Source organism: Cygnus atratus, chromosome 2 (genome assembly GCF_013377495.2).
Source record: "Cygnus atratus isolate AKBS03 ecotype Queensland, Australia chromosome 2, CAtr_DNAZoo_HiC_assembly, whole genome shotgun sequence".
NCBI lineage: Eukaryota > Metazoa > Chordata > Aves > Anseriformes > Anatidae > Cygnus > Cygnus atratus.
In genome coordinates, this window is record NC_066363.1 from 16,345,114 (window position 1) to 16,353,429 (window position 8,316).

The following is an 8,316-nucleotide window of genomic DNA, read 5'->3' on the forward strand; positions in this document are numbered from 1 at the left end:
TACGGCATTCAGGGCAGGCTCTCGGCGTGATCCTTCGCTTGGTGCTGATCCTGGGGGAGCACCCACGCAGCTCAGCGGGATGCCAGAAGTGACAGGGAACTGGCACCGAGCTGGCTGCCCTCTGTTACACCTCTCCCGCCCTCTGTTACTTAAAGTGGAAGGTGGCAACCCTCAAACTGTTCAAACACGACCCCTGGAAGTCCTTCTTGCACACAACTCCCCCTGCCCACCTCTGCGTAACTATTTATAACATTTTGCAAGCAGTTCTGTACAACTTGACAGAAAGGAAAACAACAAAGGAGCATTATTCACATTGCAAAACGAAGCACGCAACCATCACGTATTGCCAAAATCGAGGCACCCTGCACGGACAAACGACTTGCTGCAGTCTGTGATTACGTGCCTTCAGGCTACTGAAGTCTGCAGGACTCCTGCCTCTTGTGATGCAGGGGGCAGGTGATGCTAGTCTTCACAGGCTTTATCTACAGCAGCTATCCAGACACTGCTCTGAAGACGGAGTTACTAACAGGCACCTGAATTACAAAGTGTATTATCTAGACGGGTCGCACATTAAGCTAGCTTATCTTCACTCACTTCTGTGAGAGTGCGCCGTGACATTATTCTCATTTTATATCAGACACGTGCCAGACAGAAGTATTTATGTAGACAGACTAAAGTGAAAACAGCCCTCTCTGTTCTAGGAGCCTAGTCTGAAGTGTCTGCAACCAGATTTTTCTGAAGCACAGTGTTAAAACTGAACAAGGTATGTTGAAAGCAACTGCTGCAAGAGCCCAGGGGTCTGCAAGTCGTGCCATGTGTGGCAAGCCAAGTGCCCACACAATGAAGACATGGGGTGACCCAAGAAGTTAGTTGCAGTAATTTGCCTAATTCCATCCCTCTGCCCACCTAATCCAGTACCAACACTTTCGTACAGGCAGCCTGCATCTCCCTCCCACCCCATGAGTTTCTTACCTCTCTGCACACCGGTGCCTTCATTCCCAGTTCCTTGGGAAACCGAGGAAAAGTTTCCCTGGGCAAGGCTGGGGCTACGCAGGCACACTCTGCTCACACATCCATAGGAGCAACGAGGGCACCAGCACTGTCCCTGCACCAAAAGCTGTGAGATGCTGATGGATGTGAAGAAAAAACCTTGGGAAAACGGAGCGGCTGGAATCAGAGACAGGTCTGCCGAGAACACACGCAGACGTCTCCGAGCCTTGTAACCATAGATCCTGTTCCTGAGAGTGATGGCACCACAGCTCTCAACCAAGAGGCTGGAAGGTTTCTTTTCTTTCCCTTTTTTAATGTGGGCAAAACAACATTCCTCCTCTCCTTCCTCCTCTCCCTAGTTTTTCTTGGAAATGGTTGAATTGGTTTGGCTGACGCTATTAGAATAAATTTAGCCTGAGAGAGACACGCAACCTGAAAGTCTCAGATCAAGCGATAAAAGCCTGACAGACTATAGCAGTGGAGAACAGGTTCTTGTAGTTGAAGTTACAATACTAGATGGTACTACTAGCTCAGACTAAGTATAACCCTGAGCTACATCCCAGGAGAATATCCAAGTCTTTGTCCATTGTAATCTCTCCTGTTTTCTCACTCTGTTTTTGCATGTGTGCATACGAGACAGCTTATCAAAACCACACACACTCAGTGAGACGTTTACCTTGATTGTTTCACCCTTTTGGAGGCAGACGGGGCTGCAAAGGGCAGGCTGCTCTGCAGCCGTACCTGGCGTGCCGAGCCCCTGCCCTCCGCCCAGAACCACGGCTGCTGCGGAAAGAGTGGGCACCACGTTCGCTTGGTGACAGACACACGTTCAGATGGCGAAGAAGAAATTCATGCCATTAAAAAGTCTGAAACAGTAAGGTTCGCTATGATCGAGTATTGGATGGTTGATGCAAAGCTAGGCCAGGACACAGAGAAAAGAGGTTAGGGGACATTAGTGTAAGTCGGATGCATTCAGCTCAGTGGGCCCTAATTAAGCGTAGGCCCGGAGTAAGGCGGGAGCAGGGATGCAGCCAGAGCAGCCTCCAAGCCATTAGCAAATACCTCCTAGAAACTCTCAGAGGATGGGTGAAGGGCAAACATTATCTAACTTCAAACAAAACGGGGAAAGAGACAGATCTGAGGTATCATAGACCAAACAGCCTGGCTGTGGTATCAACTCAGACAGATTATTCAACCCACTGGTAAATACTTCTGGTAGGTGTTGATTTATCACGGAGCAGGAGGGAGAGGGGACGAGTGTGCGGCCCAGCAGTGCAATTTCCAGCTCCCTGCAACCCTGCAGCTGCATCCACTCCCACATGATAAAGTCACAAGAAAACAGAAAACACAGACTTGTCAAGAGCAAATTAAGTCTAATCGATGTAATTTTCTTCTTCGACAGAGTCGGTAGCGTAGTGACTAGGGGGAAAATACAGAAGTTGCGCATTGGAAGGAGGAAAACTTTTGACGGATGCATGTGACAGTTTTATATGCAAAACAGGTGAATACAATTTATGTATAATATATTATCGTAGGTGGATATACAAATGTTCCAAATCTGCACTCAAGGAATAGTGAGTAAATTAAATGTCAACCTGAAAAGACACACAAGGGCTCTGCCGGGGGTTTTGCTCTATTCAGTATTTCCATTAATAACTTGTAAATTAGAATAAAGATTACAATTACAAATCAGTAGGGAGTGCTATGAACATTTTCAGGGATTACAATTAGAATAAAATCTTAATAAATTAGAGAACCAATCTGAAGCAAATGACTGAGATTCAATACAGGCAGGTGCAAAGCACCACGCTGAAGAAGGAAGATGTGTAACTACAAAATGGAGCGGTGCAGCAGAAGGGTCTCGGGGCCTAGAGCCGCACAGAGAAAAGGCATCAAGAATAGTGCAGGCCTTGGCACCCAGAGGTGAGCACATTTGGAGATACCCCAGGAGGAGCATCTCACGTCAGGTTGTCCTGCTCCTCTCCGTGCCCAGCCCTGCACCCAGTTTTGGGCCCTGCCTCCAGCTGCTCCCTGCCAGCCGCTCGCAGGAGTGACAAAAGGTTTACGGAGTGTGACCCCTCGAGAAAAGGCTACAAGAAGCGGCCTTGTTTAGCCGGAGGAAAAGGGAGGAGGGATTGGGGTGAGAGAATGAGACATGATAACAAGTTTCAGATATGTCAGGCTGCTAGCAGGCAGCAACAATCTTGTCCTGCTCCCTGCTGATGTAGGAACCTGAAGTGATTGTCTCAGCAGGCAGCACGGGAGGCTTAGGTTAGACATTAGGAGAGACGGTCTAACCATGAGCATAGTCAAACATTGCTTACCCTGGGAAGCTACAAATCTCCGACAATGGTTTTCAGGAACAGGCTAAATGGACATCTATCAGGAACAGTGGAAATAAAGCAGATCCTGACCTAGACACAAGGGATTTGGGACAGAAACTTAACAGTTTGACATTCCTCCACCTCCTCCCAGCCCCAAAGGTATTGCTTTGTTGAAATGCCCCATACCTGTAATTTTGAATATTTGACTAGACGATGTATTACTTGTTTCCCACTTGATTCCTCAGCTGCAGTTTGTTGGCCTCCATTCTCTCCTAGGGGCCTACACTCACACGAACAACGCCGCTGCACCTTCACCAGGAGCCACACGCAGATGAGGAGGACCAGCACGCAGCTCTTTGGGAGGTAAAGTCCCAAAACGAGCACAAGGCACAAGAAACACCACACGCTGAAGGAGCCTGAGCACAGAAGAGGCAGCAGATGGCCCGAGCGGAGGCACAAGGAAGGGTCCCAACCAGAGGACTGGGATCAGATCTGGACACACACCAGGCTGAGCTTCAAGGCAGTTCCCACTACAGCCAACACCACACCAAGGGTTTCAAAGCCACTCGTGCTAAATGCATAATCAGCTCTGCTGACCACACGTGAAGACGTGCCAGAGTCATTGCTGGATGATAATTCAGTGTTATGGCAGCTCCACATGCCTTCCCAGGTGTGTGTCTCTCATTCGTCTCACAGAAATGAAACAGAAATCTGTGAATTTTGTGTTTAATCCTCATTACCTATGGGCAGGAGGGTTCACATTTTTTTTCTGTAATACAGAGGTTCACAGAAAGGGAAAATTATAGCTCACGTCCTCTCCGCAGTCTTTGAGCAAGAAGTCCTCACTGAAATCACCAAGGAGCCGAGCCAGAGAATAAATGAATGATCCAACGTGGCTCCGATAAAATTAGGAAGTGGGGAGGAGGAGAGGAGTGAGTGTTAAAGAAGGAGTTTATCTATCTGTAAGAAGGTAGTTATTCCTGTCTTTTATCTCGCTGGCACAGATGCATCAGCAAACCCACCGGGGCATGAGAGAGAGCACCGAGCGCCTCCTCCGCTGGGGGAGGCCGTAACGAGTGACTGCTGCTCTCCCCCTCTGCTGGGTTTCAGGTCAGGTTTCAAGGCTTGCCTTCTCGGATTTGCCAAGAAAAAATGGCACAGAGCTAGATTTATTTTTTTAAGTGCTGTGGGTGTTTGAGTATTGGGTTCACATAATGATGAAATACGTGTCCGATGGTGCGTGGCTGGGAGGTTGTATCTCAAATAGTGTTGATTTTTAAATTTGCTGTAGCCTAACCCAGCGCTGACTGAGCATTCATTTGCTGAGGCTCCGAAGCATCCAAAGAGAAATAAAGGCATAAACGGGGAGAGGAAACGTCCAGGCACGCACAGACACCACTGCTCGCGTTAGCTGGTTTTCAAAATGTCAACGGCTCACTCCCACCGACGACAGAGCAGCACATTGCTGCACTGAAATCCGTCCAGATTTTCTTCAGAGAGGGAGCAATTGTTAAGGAGCGCTCGCTGCTACTCTGCACAGCAGATATAACGAGTTCTTAGACCAATTGGCAGCATATGGTATATTTCCCCAAATGACAGCTTTTGTTTGTCGCAAGAAGAGAACAAAATAGTACGTTTGTTAAACAAAGCGTAATTAGCTAACTCTTTCCCTCCCCAAAAGGAGCTATAGAGAATATTGTTTAGAACCCAGATGAATGTTTCCATGCTGTTATGACACTTCTGTACGGAGAGATTCATCGGGGTTGTGCTAGAACAAAGCAAATGCAATCACATTTGTTGTTCACATCTTAAAATCAGGATGCTAAGGGCTAATCATCTCACCTCAAATACCTGTGGGCAAAGTGCTAATAAGCAACACCCACACTAAGACTGCATGAGTGAGCTTTTTTTGTTTTTTTTTTGTAATTGTTTTTTTAACAGAAACACTCTCATTTGTACAAACAAAACAAAACAAAACAAAAGGATGTCAATAATAACTATTAAATACTTAAAAGTACAAATTTCTAATAAGGGGTCCATCACGAGGCTGAATTTCTTTGAGGTGACGGTGACATGACTTATAGAGCCTGGGCTTCGTGATCAAAAGGATTACGCACATTAGCATCCTACTAATCACAGCAGGATGGGCCGGCCCATCAGGCCAGGGCTCACGGAGGAGTGATCCGTAAACAAACACTTTCTCCCGCTCACAAATGCGGCTGGGAGCGGAGGCGCTCCGAGCTTGGCATGGTCTTCTCCTCTTTCAAAGAGATAAGGATTGTGTCTGCTGGGGTAAATAAATTCTCAGCATAGCCTTCCAAGTCTGTTTGTTTACTCATTTTCAGACATTACCATCCTCTCCTGTGCTGTTATCCCTTTTATATTACCCTGGTATGTGTAATCGAGTGCCCTCTCTTCTGGATTGACCCTCTGCTTCTTCCTGTATTATAGACGTCTTTGATCTTCCTTTCTTGCGTCTGTGTGTCCTGCCTTGTAGTCTCAGCAGGATTTCCCCCCGACCCCTTGCACTACCAGAAAATAAAAGCCAAAGTAGCACTTGAGAGCATTAGTATAGAAAAAAGTAAGACAGGCACCTCTCCTGCGCACCGGTAGGGTACGTACATAGGGGTGAAAGGCAGCACAGCTCCTGAGCACAGAGGAGCCCCAAGGACCAAGAAGGTCAGCAGCAAGCAGCGTGATGAGGGAAGAGGAACTATCCTAAAGTTTCAGAAATGGCTGGTAAATTTTCCCTTCCGTTGCCCTACCATTTGAGATGGTCCAAGTTATGGCTGACGACTTCTATTAATATCCCAGCTGCAATACACTTGGGCGACAAAGAGTCTGCTGCCCGCTTCTGTTCTCTGCAGGCACTGCCAATACCAAAAGAACTGCGGGTTATCTCTGCGTAGATGTGAAAAGATGCCATCAGTTCACAGAGAGACCTTAACGACCACATCAAGACCACTGGAAGGCTGACCAGCCCCTTCCTTTGTCGCTGGAACCGGTGAGTAAGCTTCCCCAGCAAGCCCCAGTCCACTGGCTCTTAAAACAAAGCACAATAACAAGGTTGCAGAAAGTGAGATAACCCTTTCCACTCAAGCAGTGAAAAACAACATCTGTTAAAAAACAAATAAACTGGTGTAATGGCTTCAGCGAGAGACCCAGAGGATTTTAGAGATGCAGCTCTTGTTTGGGTCGACACATTGTGAAAAGCAAATTACAAGAGAACAATTGTTCCATACCAAGCTCTCCCACCCCTGAACTCCCTCAAGGTTAATTAGGATGGCCTTTGGCCAAATTAATTAGAAGATCTGGACAGGACTTTGCTCTGCACTCATAACTAGTTCCAAGGTGACCGAGAAGTTCAGAAATGCATCACCTCCCAAATAAAGTCTGCTTGGCAAAAACCAAGCTCACATGTGCCATGTCATTTCTCTGGCAATCAGGAGCAACACTTAAAAGTAACCTAACCAGGCGGCTAAGGGCAGAAGATTTTCTGCATCCTTCCCACTGAACAATATGCCCTTGTTTATTTTCTGTGTGCTTTTTAGGTCACAAGAGGCCAGTGAAATTATGCATCGAAAGAACAATATACCACTGTAACATGCCACTTGACACACACAGCCAGGCAGGCTCTGAACGGTCAGTATTTTCCAAGAGCTGGCGAACACACGCTGCAGCAAGGAGAAAGCATGAACACCCCCACCAGAAGGGGGGATGCAGAAACGGGGCCCAACCTTTGAAACAACAGCCTGAGCTGGCATTTTGCAGCACGCTGTGCCCAGTGGGACACCCTAGGGAGCATCCTGCCACCAGGGGTAGGAGCTGCCCGGGGCAGCAACCTGCCTTGGTTCCCTCCCTACTCACGCTGCCCTCGGCATCCTCGGCAAAGGGGATAGCTGGCAGGACCACACTTTTTCCTCCACGTACCTTGGCGCGCGGTAGAACTGCAAGAACATGACAGGGTAGGGCAGGTCTAGCCTCGGCGATTGGAAACTGGAAGCGCTGGGACAAACTGAGGCTCTCGCAGCGGCTGCATCCCTTAACTGCACAGCCCTTCTCTGTCATTAATCCGATCGTTTTCGGTCTGAAGCTGGAAGGTTGCTGTTTTCCACGTGCCTGCTCCCCACAAGCAGCAACAGCCTTTCTGGGCAGAACCAGAACTTTTAAAGCAATGAAAAGAAAACGCTCCAGCTCACGGGAAGAAGCACAGCTGAACGCTTTTCGGCAGGACACAATTCTCGTTGTCACCGGCCAAGATTTAACGTCTTGCCTGTGTGGATCAGCCTGAGCGCTCAGTTAGATCATATTTTCACTTAAAGACACGGGCTGGGGTAACTCAACATGCAGGGTCCACGCCACAAAAAAAAAGCTATTATTCTCAACTCTTGACAAAACAGGAATAAATAAATAAATAAATAAATAAATAAATCTTAGATGCAGGAGTCCGCTGGCACAGACCCAGGGGCAGAGCGAGGCCGTAATTTGTAATTCGGAGCCAATTACCAAGTGACATAACGGCGCAGATCCCCTCTGTAACAGCAAGCGCTTTGAAACAACAAGGAAAAGGGAAACAAACCACCAGACCCCCCCGACTGCCGGGCAGACACCGCAATGAGCACAGACCCCCATAGGGGAGCCGGCTGGTGCTTCCCACCCCGCTGCCACCCCCCTGCTGCCACCCAGCACCCCGGGGACCCCCGCGGGCTGCTCCAGCCGCGGCACCCCCCGAGCTCCCCGGGGGACCGGAGGGCTGCCGGCGGACCCCCCCCTCCCCTCAGCGAGGGGTCCCAGCAGGTGCAGGGCGGGGGTGCCGCGACCCCACCGCCTCCGCCAGCTCCTCCCCGAGCCCCCCCGGCCCGCTCCGCTCCCCCCGGCCCGGCCGGCACTCACCGCTCCGCCGGCGGCCCTCGCTCGGGTGGCGGCGGGGCCGCCGCGCTCCGCGGCAGCCTGGAGGCGCCGAGCCTGCGGGGCCCGCCACCCGCGGCGGGGCGGGACGGGG

At 49.4% G+C, this 8,316-nt stretch overlaps 1 protein-coding gene across 5 annotated transcripts in view; it reads right to left on the minus strand.

The window, feature by feature from the left end:
• The window catches only part of JCAD (junctional cadherin 5 associated), a 57,623-nt gene that overhangs the window by 18,987 nt on the left and 30,320 nt on the right, over window positions 1–8,316 (minus strand). The window contains exon 1 of one of the 5 annotated variants that reach the window (XM_050708613.1): window positions 8,208–8,292. The exons of 2 other annotated variants lie outside the window; for them this stretch is intronic. The gene's annotated coding sequence lies outside the window, so the exon portion shown is untranslated. Of the gene's footprint in view, window positions 1–7,244; window positions 7,398–8,207; window positions 8,293–8,316 lie in introns of those variants that run through there. 2 more of the 5 variants (XM_050708611.1, XM_035545210.1) reach the window with 2 other exon arrangements.